The sequence below is a fragment of the Podarcis liolepis genome (genome assembly GCF_965112155.1).
Source record: "Podarcis liolepis genome assembly, chromosome: 7".
Lineage (NCBI taxonomy): Eukaryota > Metazoa > Chordata > Lepidosauria > Squamata > Lacertidae > Podarcis > Podarcis liolepis.
Window position 1 is genome coordinate 45,162,564 of NC_139561.1, and position 14,519 is coordinate 45,177,082.

Sequence of the window (14,519 nt, forward strand, 5' to 3'; positions counted from 1 at the left end):
CTCCCCGCCCCAAGCCAAGGGCCAGCCCTGCCCTTTGCGAAGCGCCGGCACCTTCGGGCAGGCGCCCGTGGATGCGGACTCCAGCCCCGCGGGGGGCACACACAGGCACCGGGCCTTTCTGGGGGTCTTCAGCTCCCGCTGCTCGAGCGCCTGCTGGGCTTGTACGGTGAAGCCGCCGCCAGGCGGGCACGGTGATCCGGCCGCGAATGTTGTGTGAAAGTAGACTGCCATTGGCCATGGAGGCTCCATTGAGATGCCATGCCTAGCAGCGGGGTTGGAACTCCGCCTCCTCTTTTCATGTGGGTGGGTGTCCCGCCCCAATGAGGGCAGCGGGGTGCGGGGGGGGGCGCGCTTGCTCTTATTCATCCTAAGTCCACCCGCAGTCAAATCACAACACCCCCCCCCGCAAAAGTAAAGTCCAAATATGAGAGGAGGAAAACTTGGGCCCGCTTTCTTTCTCTGCACTGGTGCCTCTTGCTTAGCAGTCTCAGAGTGTCCCCAGAGTGGCCAAGCTGGGAAACCGCAAAGCAGCCGGAGATCTCCTTGGCACGCCCACTGAGCTCCTACCAAGTGCAGTCATGGATGCAAATGCAGAAGGCATTAAAAGAGGGTAAGACTAAGGTGCTACTGGACATTAATATATATATATATTATAATATATAATATATTTCGATTGCATCAGACCAACACAGCTATCTCCCTGAACACTGGAAGAGGATGAGGCTAGCTACTAGCATTGAGGAGAACCAAGTTCTTCCTCTACAAATTGAGGCAGTTTGCTTTTCACAGGGATTACCAAGTGATGGAGATAATATTGCATTCAGACCTTGCCCTTCAGAGGCACCACACCTCTGATCCTAGAGGTCCTAGACACAGTCATCATGACTATTAGCCACCAGAGCAATATGACCAGCTGCTACCAACCCCAGCAAGCATGACCAATGAACAGGTATGATGGGATTTGTAGTCTGACAAGTTTAGTCAGCCCTACTGATAGCAGGTTAAATCTCTATAGTTAGCAGGAGAGAGCTGGTTTAGTGCTCTTGGACAATGTAGAACAGGTGTGGGGGAGAACTCTGGCCCTCCAGATGTTGCTGAATTACAACTCACATCATCCCTAGACACTGGCCATGCTTGCTGGGGCTGAAAGGAATTGTAGTTTAGCAGCATCCAAAGGTTCCCAAAGCCTAGTGTAGAAGCAGGTTGAGCAGCACTGAACCCATTCACTTCAGCTGAAGGAGCAGCACATGCAGGAACCCATTTTGTATGTGCAGCTCTACATCCCACAATAGGCAAGCTCTTTACATTACATTTGCTACCCATTGCTTACTGCCATGCTGATAGTCTAGGTCCTGGGCCCTCCTGACAACAATGCCAAGTCTTCCCTGCCGAGCTGCCTTCTGCTTTCCCTTCCTCACCTTCAGCTGTATTGTGCCACAGAACCTGTGATGCTGTGCTTGGAGGGCACAACAGTTGGCATGTGGCCTGAAGGAACCGGAGTTGTGTATGCTCTTCAGTGCAGTGCAACAAGCTCTCCTAGAATCTCACCAAGCCAAGGAAGGCCAAATGCTGTTCAGTGAGTGGGGCTGGGTAGAAATCAAATCCTCTGCACGTGGCTGGTTCAGAGGATGAGAAACAGGAAAGTCTTTTTTCAGAGCAGAAGCTCAGACAGTGACTGACTCTTCTGGAACAGAGGAGAGAGAAAGGACACAAAAGAGACTGAGGGGAAACTTGGACAGCAACTGTTCTCAGTTAATCCAGAGCCCCCCAGTAAATAAAATTGTAGGCAGTTAATAAATTACAGAAATAGGGGAAAGAAGTATTTTAGGAGGCAGTTTAGTTCATCTGGAGGGTACCTGGTGAGCTCCTATTGTATGTTGGGGCGGAGGGAGGGAGGAAAGAGGCTCTAAATTGCCTTTCAGCTCTTTTAAATTATTTCTGCAGATCTTATTACAGGAGAGAAGCGGCTGCAGAACAGCCCGGAATTCCAGCAGCCAACTGCCCACCAGACCTGTTATGAAAAAGTAGAAAGTGCATATATAGCCCACAAGCCTGGTGGAGGCAATAAAAGATGCCTTCGACTTCCATTCATCACTTTGTCATCTTCAGCTGCATTCAGATAGTGGTTAGCAGAGCTCACAACATGGGCAAATTAACACATACGAGTCCCTTGCTGGCTTCCTCCTCTCATAGCTTCCCACAGGAGATATATATTCCATTTCCATGGCTCCTGCCTCCTCTCCTCTTTGGGCCCCATCCCAGATGAAAACAAAAAAGAACTCTTAGGGTATGAAATGGGGTGGGGGTGAAGAAGGGAGAGTGTGTCACAGGCAGCAGCAGTTGCAGCACAGCCAAGGGGCTGTACAGTTGCTAGGAATTATTATGGCAATGTGACACAGCTTTCCGCCTCCATCATACTGAAGCATGGTTGCTTCTGGTACTGAGGGGCTGAGAAGTTAAGAGGTCTGCCCTAAAAGATTTGGCAGTGCAAAGAAGACAGCTTTGCCCTCAAACCCTGCTGCTCATAAGATGCCTGGAGGCACCTAGGTGGCTCTTGCTGTCAGAACAGGGTAGTGGGCTAGGTGGACCTTTTGTCTCATCCCATACAACTGCTCTTACATTCTTATACCCAGAGTATCTGCTGTGGAAGTTGCAGAGGGTGCAATGGAAATAGGACAGCTGTCCTACCCCGCCTGCAGTGTCAACTCTAGTGTGCCACTGCTCCCAAGAGCCCCTTTCTGTTCCTTCAGGGAAGAGGACCAACCTGGATCTTCTACTCTGTCCCTGAGCTCCAGGCCTCAGCCTCTTGCCTGGCCTTGAATAGCTGTCTGTCAGTGACAATGCTGAGAAACTCAAAGCCAGTCTCCAAGAAATCCATGCCTCAGGTCTCTAGGGTCACAGCTGAGTATGTGAAGATCACACAAATCATTGGGATCTCATCTCTTAAACTTTAAATCCACTGCCAGAAGATATAAATAACTTGGGCACAAGCCAATGTAATCTACCCTTCCACTGTTCAGTGTGTATATACATGGACACTCAAAATAAGCTACAACACAGAAACTGATCCTGCTGGATTAAGACAAATTTGGATTTTAATGCCCAGCTTTGTTCAGAGTCCTAGAGTTCAAGGGTCGATATAGTAGATTGCAAGAAGGGTATAGGTTAGTCAAGCCTCAACATTTTATCATAATAAACCAGATGTGGACAAAACACCAAGTTGAAGCCCATAAATCTATTACAGTGAACTGTCAATGTCCCCCACGGCAGGGTCATTTGTTAATTCATAGCTGGGTCTCTTTTTTCAACAGACCTTGTAAACTCTTTCCTGAAACATCAATAAACCATCTGCTTTGACTAGTTAATCAAATGACTTTATTCAGTCCAAAGCCATTTTTTCCTAATAAAAACAGAGTATTTATCTCCACGGCTATAAAAGAGGATTGTTTTCAACTATTCACTTATAGTTAAGAAGCGCATTTAGTCTGGATTGATTTCCAATGCCTTGGTCATATCCTGTCACTTTCCATTTCTTACACACAACATCTCAGTTTAGCTACTTAGCAGCGAAAAAAACACAACCTAACTTGGGGCTGGGCACCAGTTCAGGGAGGCAGAAAAGTTCCCATCAGGATTAAGAGCGGCATTCTCTGGCAAGCAGTAGAATGACAGGTGTCTCCTCCGCCTTTACGTCTTTCACATCTGTGGCATTCTGTTGCAGGGGGGACCCAACTCCTCTCCTGGGACTGTCTTTCTAAGGAAGGATATGTGCCCCAGAACTGCTCTGTAACTACAAATTCAATTGCAAAACAACCAAACTGCTCCCAGTTGCACTGAAGCAACCACACTCTTTTGGGGATCATAACAAGTACATTAACTGCCCCCCTGTCTGTCTAGCAGAGCCCTGCCTTTGACAGTGCCAGGAAGGCAGAGTCTTGGAGCCTTATGCCATTGGAGAGGCACCTGGTGCAATCCTGAGTTCAGCTGCCGTACTCACTGTGGGGCCAATGCCTGGACTCTCAAACCCAACCAACTTGTCAGGGGTCAGTCTAAAAAAAAAGAAATGCGGGTGGACATTCACACAGGAAATACATACACGCCCCAGTTCTGTCCTATCTGCCCCAGTGGGGAGCAGAGGGTGAGGAAGGCAAAGTCATTTATATAATGTGCCTCTCTGCTGTGTTTCTAATGGCCAGAGCTTTTGTTCTGCTGTTGCTGGCTGCCCATGACAGGCAGGAAGCCACAGCCTCCCTTGATGCCATTGCCTTATTCAGCAATTTACATCCATCATAAAAATCAAATATGCATGTTGCTATTGCCTCACCAACAGCAGTTTCAATTTTTGCCCTGCTGTATTCTAAATTTGGGGGGGGGGCACAGATGGGCAGAGTCACTTTGCTAGGCCTGAAACTACTTGAATTTCTCTCTGCTTTATTGCTAAGTGGCTGGATTGGAACGGCTGAAATCAGCTTCCTAAGAAGGGAGTGCACAGAGAAGGCCTCTTGGGAGGAGGGACAGCAGCATCCACAGGGGGCAGACTCCTTGGCTTCGACTTCTGGCAGCCTGGCTCTTGGAGCTCTTGAGGAGAAGGGGCAAGCTCTCTTGCCTTAAGGGAATTTCTGTCCAGGACAGCTCGCACCCCAAGACAGGACAGCCCAGCAATGCTCACAGAGCTTCCCTCCTGGATTCCGTGGAGTCACTGGACACACAGGGAGTTTCAGCCAACAGATCACTGCCAATTCTGAACAAAGTGAGAAAGCATTTCCAAGGTGAGATGGGCAGCTACTCAAGCTGACTCCATGAAAAGACCCAGGAGGCCCTTCTGGCATGAAGCATCCACTCAGCTCTTATCCCCTGCTCCATGTACACACCAAGCCCTTGCCCCGGGCACCTTTGAGTGGCTCTCATCATGGTGCTCCCTCCGGAGAGTCTGTCTAGATCATCATCACCATTTTCATTTGGGGCAGCTCTTGAAGGCACAAGTGAAGCATCATTCAAGAATTTAGATTCCAATGGATTTTGGTCGTTTAAAAAGAGCAGCAATGCTGGAGCTACGCAGACAGTCATGCTCCTCTGAGCCCTAAGGTGGTGGGGAGGAGGCAAGAGGCTGCATCCAGACACTGAAGCCCAACAAGCTGCAGGGCAGAAGCCAGAACCAAATCAAGCTTCATTTCTCTTGCTTGTTCAGCTGGCCAAGGCAAACTGCATTGCCCAAGATATCTGCATTGCTCAGGATATCTTCTCTTCTTTTGCTTGAAGGCTAAGAGCCTTTCCCTTGGAAGCTAAGCAAGGAACACAGCTGGCTCCACCGCTGGGCATCCCATGCCCCATCATAGCAGTAGCAGAGCTTTGGTCATCTCTGCTCCTTTGAGACTCAGCAGAAAGGAATGGAGGACTCCAGTCTCCATGACGACAGAATAAACTCCACAGGTTATTACAAATCATGGGCATAGCCAAGGGGGGGGGGCAGCTGCCCCCCAAGCAATAAAAATCAATAAAAATACATAGCAGAGGTTCTGCCCTTCCTAACAAAAATCCTGGTCATGCCCATGTTGCAAATGACAAGAAATACAAGTAAAACAAAAGGCAACCCCCAGCACTGTAGGCAATGCTTATTTTGAGAATTCTCTGCTATAGTGTGCGCATGTGTGTGTGCACACGTGTGTGCACTCTTAAGTCAAACAACTCCTTTTGTTCCCCTCCTCTCTTTACCCCGTGCTGAGAAGGAAGTTGCCAGGACTTCCTAGTGGTTATAGTAGGGTGCAATATCTTTCTCCAGCCTCCGCACACCCCTTATCTTCTTCCAGCTGCTTTAATGCCCCATCGCTGGGCTTGCTTTCATAGGCAGGGATGAAGGCTTCCTCATGTTGTCTACAGCTCTGTCACATTCAGCACTCTATCCACTGCACTGCAACCAGTTTCAAACTTAATGGTGTGGACAGCCTGAGGAAGGTGCCTCAGCCTTGGTGCCTGCCCATAAAAGCAAGCCTAGAGTGAGAAGCGAGGATGATGTCAGCAGGTCCCAGAAACCTTCTTTGTTGTGAGATATTAGGGGTGATTTGAGAGTTTGGGGCCTGGGTAGACGGGTGGAGTCCTGGGTAAAAGCCAGGGGGCTGAGAGGTGCTGAGTGAGGAAGTGTGTCAGAAGAAAGAATTTATATCAGTATTTATTTGTAATTTGCATTAATGGTTTTATTATGTATTTTTGTAACTTTTTTGTTTGTTTTAGTTTGCTATATATTACTTAAGAAATATTTATATATACATTGGCCGGCATAGAAATAGTCTAAATAAATAAATTTAGACTATGTGTTGAAAGCTGAACAGCCTCTTGATATCCTTCCCCTTCCATCACTCAAGCAGAGGTTGCTCCATGGTAGGAGGAAAAGGAGAGTTTTCCGCATTCACAGAGGATACTCTCCAGTTGCCAGTAACCATGATAATGGAATAGAGCAACGGTCTGTGCTCCTGCACTATTATACTACTAACAGCCCATATTTCGGAAGTAGGCAACATACTAGGGCCAGATGTTGGAAAGAAAAGTGAGTTTTTTTATCATGCAAGAATATTAGTGATACAGAAGTGTCTGGAATTGCCATTGTTCAAAGTATCCACTCCTTGCAAAGCCTCTAAACATTCTATGGATAGCACCTGAAGCCAAAATCGCATATAGTCAAAACACACTGGCTGCAATAGTGGGCGGGATGCCTGCTCCCTTTATTTTTGCTAAGCACATAAAGCTGACTGTGTACAAGCTAAATATATGTATGTTAAGAGCATATCAGCGAGCAAAAAACAAATTAAGAGTTATCCATATTGCTCGTAATGTCTTTCTTGTGGGGGGTGAGATGGTGTGTGGGCTTCAATTAAACCACTAGAGTCAAACTATGGCCAAGAGTGAAGAGAAACTGAGAGCAGAGATCTGCCAGGCTGCAGTTCTCAGCAGTTCATGGCTATATTGGAAATTTTTGCCTTTTGACCATCACCATCCGTGCTTCACCATGTCTGGCAAAATAATTTCTCTCTTTCCAAGATTAGACCAAGTATTCCAGTAAGAAATGATAGAAGTACCTCTTTTACCCCTCCCCACACAAGTGCCTGGATCAGGGTGAGGGGGCATGCCCTCTTCCCCGAAACAGGAATGAGAGACTGGATATACTGGCAGGGTCAGCATCTACTTTGCAGGTCCAGGAAAAAGTACAAACTCATTTAGAGACCTAGTCTCATAATTCCTGTCACATCCATCTGGATCCCATTGATCTTTCCTTGCTCCCCCCCCCAAATGCTTCAGAGGCTCCTTCCTCTCCTGGCCTGTCGCAAGAGGTGCTGTTAAATCAAAAGGGCAGCTTTCATCTTTCTGCTGTCTGACAAGGAGGGAGCAAAAGCTGGTGTTGGAACAAGAGCCCCTTGGAGTCAAACAGAGAGCTCCCCGGTGATGCCGCCAGCAGCCCTTCCCTTTCCCGGCTTCATGTGGAAGTTATTCATAAGCATCCTCATCTCTTCTCCATTGGTCTCACTGATCAAAGACGGGAAATGGGAAACCCTTCTTGAAAAGTTGGCTCTCCACTTCCAGCTCTTAACCTGAGAGGTGGGAGGGAGGGCAGGCACTTTCTTTGCCAGCACCCGTCTATGCATTTAGTAGGGGTTTTAAATTCTTCTGCAGCCCCATTTGAAAACAAAATGAAATCCACAGTTGGAGGCAGCAATGCTTCTGAATACCAGTTGCTGGAAATCACAGGAGAGGAGAGTGCTCTTGTGCTTGAATCCTGCGAGAGCCAGTGTGGTGTAGTGGTTAAGAGCGGTAGTCTCGTAATCTGGGGAACCGGGTTCGCGTCTCCGCTCCTCCACATGCAGCTGCAGGTGACCTTGGGCCAGTCACACTTCTTTGAAGTCTCTCAGCCCCACTCACCTCACAGAGTGTTTGTTGTGGGGGAGGAAGGGAAAGGAGAATGTTAGCTGCTTTGAGACTCCTGAAGGGGAGTGAAAGGTGGGATATCAAATCCAAACTCTTCTTCTACTTCTTCTTCTTGCTGGTTTCCCACAGGCACATGCTTAGATTACTGCAACCTCTACATAGATTATTGCAATGTGTTATACATAAGGCTACCTCTGAAGACAGTTCGGAAACTTCAGCTGGTACAGAATTCGGTGGCCAGGTTGCTCACCGGGGCAAGACAGTTTGAGCATATCACACTGATCTTGTCCTGACTGCACTGGCTGCCAATCAGTTTCGAGGCCCAATTCAAAGCTCTGTTTTTGACCTATAAAGCCATAAACGGCCCAGGACCACAGTACCTCAAGGGCCACCTCTCTCCATATGAACCTACTCAGACTCTGAGATCATCCTGTGAGGCCCATCTTCATGTGCCTCCTCAGGAGAGGTCTGTAGGGTGGAAACACAAGAATGGGCCTTTTCTGCAGGGGCTCCCCACTTGTGGAATGTTCTCCCCAGGGAGGTTCGGCTGGTGCATTTGTTATACAGTACACCTTTAGGCACCAGGCAAAAACGTTCTTCATCAACCAGGCCTTTGACTATATCCTTTTAAATATGTTGGTGGAAGGGGGGAATTATTGGTTTGTTTTCTTCCTGTTCTTGCTTTTATTATGTATTTTGTGTTTTCATATTGTAATTTTATGTTGTGAACTGCCCTGAGATATACAGATGAAGAGCAGTATACACATTTTAACAACAACAACAATCTGGTTAGCCACTGGGAGAACAGGATGCTGGACTAGATGAGCCATTGGCCCGATCCAGCCAGCTCTTCATATGAGATGGGGTGGATCTAGAGAAAGTCTTGGACATGCAAAGGAAGGAGCCACAAGCTTTCCTCTCTCACCCCCCCCAATACTTCAACCCACAATTGTTCTATTCTGCAGTGGACACCGTGGAGATAGTTGGGAACTGGGAAAACAGCTGGGCTCCTCATAAAGGAAGTTTTGGCCCACACAAGAGATACTTATGTCAATCGCCTCATTTAAAATATAGAAACCTCAGAAGAGCCTGCCTGCAGCTGGTTCAGAACAAAGGGGCCCATCTAGTTGCCCAGTCATCCCTTCTCATAGGGACCAACCAGATGCAAGTAGGACTTAAGTGAAACATCAGTGCTCTGCTCACTTGTGCTCCCCAGCAACTGGTCCAGACTACGTTGGACTGTGGAGGTAGGACGTAGCCTGATCCTCCATGATTTGTTTAATGCCCTTTTTAAAGTGGTCTAAGTTGGTGGCCACCACTATTTTGTGTGGTCATGAATTCCATCATCTAACTATTTGCAGTATGAACTTCCTGTTGCTTGTTCTGAATCTTTTAATACTGGACAACCTCCATCGGGTTCTAGTGTTATGAAAGGGAGATAAACCACCATGCATCATTTTTCACACCACCTTGCCCATTATTTTTTCTAACCTAAAAAGCAGCTGTGTGTGTTTGTGCACATTCTGATTTTGACTGCAGCTGCAACACTGGGAAGCGGGATCTTTCACCCTCTCCCCATGGCCATTTGCAAATCTCAATCCCCAGGACCCAAGCTGCTATTAAACCTAATATGGAAGAAAGGATATGTTCCTGTATTCCTTTCTCTCTCTCCAGCAAGATTATTGGCTATGGTCTTTTTACTGGGGGGAGGGGGAGGATATTCAGACTGATAAGCATTGTGAGGGGAGTTAAATGCCACCCCTCACCTGGGTTGCATTGGGTGGTCCACTTGTGGCTCTCTGGAATCACATCTGATTTGGTCCTAAACTGCAGACAGCAGAAAAATGGTTGTGGTGTGTGTGTACATTTGTCAACATCCTTATAGTGCAGATGGCCAAGAAGTTGGCAGGGCATCATTATGTTGCCATGGGAGACTGAGGGTTGGTAATATTTACCTTTGTGCAGGTTGGAAGACAGCAAGAATGCAAGTTGTAGATCAAACTCAATGGTGTGATTATTGACGAGTCTACTTCTCTGCCTCCATTGCATCCTTGATGTCTTGTGCAACAGAACCACTTTTAGAGTGGCACAGGGCCTTTCATATTTTGGCCTAAAGGTGGTAGAACCTTCAGTAGTTTGCTGCGATTTATCTGCAAGGTGCTTTGAGGGTAAAATTGCTTGTATCTATTGGTACCTGCTATTGTAGCAGGTCAATTTCCAGTTTCTGTTCATGGGCGAGTTTCTGTTGATAGGGCTCAAGGATGTGGATAAAGTAATTCAAATGGTGCATTGACCATTTGCATTCTTGACCCTTGTGGCTGATATCTGGCAAGGAGACCACCACCAACTGGACCAAGGAGGTAATCCCTCTGAGAGGGGCAATGGTCACAGGCTCTCTGAAAGACAGCAGTGAGATCTCTCCTTAGGAAAACCTCTGTGACCCAGAATACTTGAAGAGTTATAGGCAAATGTATCCTTCCTGGGTAATATTTTTGAGTAGGTGGTCAATGACTAGTTCCAAGGACTCTTGGATGAGACTGATTTACTAGATCCATTTCAGTTGGGTTTCAGGCCCTGTTTTGGCACTAAGACCACCTTGGCTACTTTATATAATGACAGGAAAGGTAGATGATGTACTTGCTGATTCTCCTTGACCTCTTGGCAGCTTTCAATACCATCAACCATCATCTCTGAGGACTATCTGAGTTGGGACAGGGGGCACTGTCTTGCAATAGTTCTGCTGTTCTATGGTGTTGTTTTGGGTATGTTTTTAGCCCCATGAGCCTCTTATGTGGGGTTCTGCAGTGTTTAGTTTTATCCCCCATGCTTTTTTAACACCTGAAACTGCTACTGGGTCATCAATATGCTGATGACACACAAGTCTACTTTTCCTTCAAAGTTCAAGCAAGATACACTGGATCAGTGCTTGGCCTCAGCAATGAACTGAGTAAGAGACAATAAATTGAAGCTCCATCCATATACGTGGCACCAAATGGCATCTATCAGCTTCAGCTGGTAGCCCAGATGTGGTCCTATATGGACAGGGATAGTCTGGCTTCAGCTCTGGTAATCCCCACGTTGCATTGTATGTAAGGCTGTTAAGGAAGGCCGTTTGGAAACTACATCTAATGCAGAATATATCTGCTTCTCCGTGAACTGAAACAAGAAAGCATGAACATATACCATGGGTTTTGGCCTGACTACACTGGTTACTTATTTGTTTCTGGGCCCAATTCAAAGTGCTGTTCTTAACTTTTAAAGCCTTATATGACTCCGAACCTCTATACCTAAAGGATTGCCTTTCCCCCATATATGTTTTATAGATTTAGATCCCACTCTTCTTCCAAAATGGAGGTCAGGATGGCATACCATAACCATTTACAGGGTGCTTTCCCCAGAGAGGCCAACTTTGTCAACATTTCAGCCCCAGGCAAATACGTTTTTGTGTTCCTGGGCATTTCGGTGCCTGAGAAAACAATGGGTAGTGAACAAGCAGTGTGGTTTCTCAGTAAGGATCTAATCACAAAAAATATAAAAAAATAAAAACAGAAAAGGAATGTATACCTTGTTGGAAAGGTAAATGGCACAAGAACTGCAGTTCTTTGAATGTGAGGACAAATAATTTATAAAGCTGGTAGGGTAGCTGGGCTACCCTAGAAGGGATGGGAAGAACTCAGAGAAAGCTCCACCGATTTACTTGGAAAATGGAATCTCCATATCACTTAAGCGTGTCTGCGTCTCAGAATTTACAAAGCAACAAGGGGAAAACTTTCAAGGACTGTCAGAAGAAAAAGAAGGTATCCAGTGAACTATTCCTTGCTCAGCACCATATCTGTTTAAGACTTGAAGCAGAGCAAGGCAGAGCAAGATGAGCCAGAGGCAGCAACAGCTTTGCTACACAAGCCAGAGAACAACCTAGCCAGAGAGGATGCTGCCCTCTCATCCTTCAAAAGAATCCAGAGGAGGCAGAGTGGTGCCATCTGATGCAGGATGCTGCCCTAGACATGTTGTAGGTCACTGGCTGGCTGCTCACTTCTGCCCACTTTGCCTTCAGCTGTGAAAAAGGGAGAGGAAGCTGCCAGGGACACTCGTCGTGCCATTTGTTGTATACTCCCAGCAACATCAGGGAGTTGATGTTGAAGTTGATGGCTTGCATGCCACTGTCCTTCCACCTCTCCAACTTTAATCAAAATGGCTCTCTCTTTGCTAACTGTGATTATTCATTATTGTTCAAAGCAAATTTTCCCATATTTTTTATAACACTACAAACAAAAGCTATGAAGGCCAGGATGGGCTGGCAGGATAGAGAGAACAGAAAAAGTGGCTTCTCATACACTGTAGAGAATCCATTTACTCAGTGATTGGTACATTCAGCACCTCAAGCATCCCTGGCCCTATCAAGCAATGTATTTTACACACTGAGACTGCCTTGTTTTTAGTTGGCTGAGGGGCAAGAAGACACCCTTGCTGGAAATGTTCGTACCTCAACATGCAGCAGCAGAGTGATGGTTTCTTGGCAAAAGTAGCACCCCTTCTGTCTCTTCCATGAAATCTCTGCAGCTTTTGCAAATGCTGCTTAAAAAGCAAATTGTTTATATTAGAAATACATATGTACCAGCAGTTATTTTCAGGGGCAACAGAAACTCAGTGCAAGCAGCAATGCAGCTGCATGACTATTCCTTATAAAACAGCCCTAGATGAAGATCCTTTCGGGCTGGAAGCAGAAAACCCAAAGGAATGCCCCCCCCCATCTGCTACCTTAGGTGGATAGAGCAGTTTGAGGTGATGTCTACCAATCCCAGGAGGGTCACTACTCTGTGGATGGAAGACTAGCATCCTGTTACGTACATGTGTATGAAAAATAGAGGGCTGCTGGTGGTGGTGGTATTGGGATGAATCCTTCAAGGGGGGGGGGTGGCTTTTTGGTTTGGTTGGATGCTAATTTTTGGAAAATACCCAAATTACCCTATTCACAGCTTTTATAGATCAACTCCCTTTTCTAGAAGACTTGGCTAGGCCTTGGTCCAACAGTTTAAAAAAGGTGAGTAAGAGACCAAGTGTATACAAGTACCATATTTTTTGCTCTATGAGACTCACTTTTTCCCTCCTAAAAAGTAAGGGGAAATGTGTGTGCATCTTATGGAGCGAATGTAGGCTGCGCAGCTATAACAGAAGCCAGAACAGCAAGAGGGATTGCTGCTTTCACTGCGCAGCAATCCCTCTTGCTGTTCTGGCTTCTGAGATTCAGAATATTTTTTTTTCTTGTTTTCCTCCTCCAAAAACTGGTGTGTCTTACAGAGCGAAAAATACGGTATATAAAATTATGCATGACATAGAAGCAATGGATACAACTAATGAACAACTAATGAAACAGAATGTTGGATTCAGGACAGACAAAATGGCACTCTTCATGCAGTGCAGTTATGGAATTCACTCCCATAGAAGGCAGTGAAGGCCACCATCTTGGATGGCTTTAAAAGACTAGACAAAAAAGGGCTATCAGTGGTGATACTCTGCCTTGATGGTCAGAGGCAGTACATTTTTCAGTATCGCTTGCTGGAAACTGCAGGAAGGGTGAGTGCTCTTGTGCTTGGGTCCTGCTTGTAGGCTTCTCATAGGCATCTGGTTGGCCACTGTGAGAACAGGATACTGCACTAGAAGGGCCACTGGCTTGATTGAGCAAGCTCTTCTTAGGTTGTTCTTATTCTTCATAAGAATAGAATAAAAGAATTGTAGAGTTGGAAGGTACCATGAGGGTCCCCTAGCCCAACCCCCTGCAATGCAGCAATCCTTTTGCCAAACAGGCAAGGGGAGGGAGCTTGAACCCACAACCGTGTGATTAAGCGTCTCATGCTCTACTGACTGAGCTATCCTGCAGGCCATATTAATACAGCAAAACAAAAACTGCTTTTGAGGTTTCCCCCTCCCCTTAAAATCAAGTGGTATATAAATTTTATGAAATACATAAAACAATAAAAAATGGTGCACAGGTGTCTATCTTCTTACGGTGGCTGGACAATTCTAGGCTTTGAGATAGGAAAGAACTCAGAGGTCTGCCTATGGGGCTTTCCCATACTAGAAGACCAGCCAAGGATCAGCTACCACCCTGCACATCTCTTAAGCCCTCCCTGCCAAAAGAGACGGGGCAGCGAATCAGCCACTTACCTCTTTGCTGAGCACTTGAGGAGATGGAGACACTGTCCCCTCATTCCACTTTCACCCAGCATGTTCCTAAGTCTCTTGAAGTAATCTGTGAAACGGAAGGGCTGGGAATTCTTTCTTAGGCACTTGGGGAAATTCTGATTTTGGAACACTTCTTTTCCCAGAGGCAAGAAACTGAGCTAATGCCACCCTTCCCCAAACTGTGTCCCCTGTTAGCGGTAAGAAAGTCCTCCTGCAGAGCCACTTAGGCTTCACAGAACTGTAGCACACACTCTGCCTGGGCGCTAAGAACAAGAGGCAGCAGCTCTCATGCACTTACCCAGGGGATTTGCTGTCACAGACATTCTTCCCACATTCTGTCCCCCACGCATAAAAGTGCTCCCTTTCATAGGACAGACAGGCACTCACATTCACACATACCCGGGGACAGCAGAGACAAGAGC

General features: G+C 46.6%; 1 long non-coding RNA gene across 1 annotated transcript; it reads left to right on the forward strand.

Annotated features, from left to right (window-relative positions):
* Nucleotides 1-36: 36 nt before the first annotated feature.
* On the forward strand, nt 37-6,317 carry LOC310711677. The gene is made up of 4 exons (XR_014528570.1): nt 37-610; nt 683-949; nt 1,945-4,043; nt 4,443-6,317. It is a non-coding gene; the product is annotated as an uncharacterized lncRNA (long non-coding RNA).
* The last annotated feature ends 8,202 nt before the right edge of the window (nt 6,318-14,519 follow it).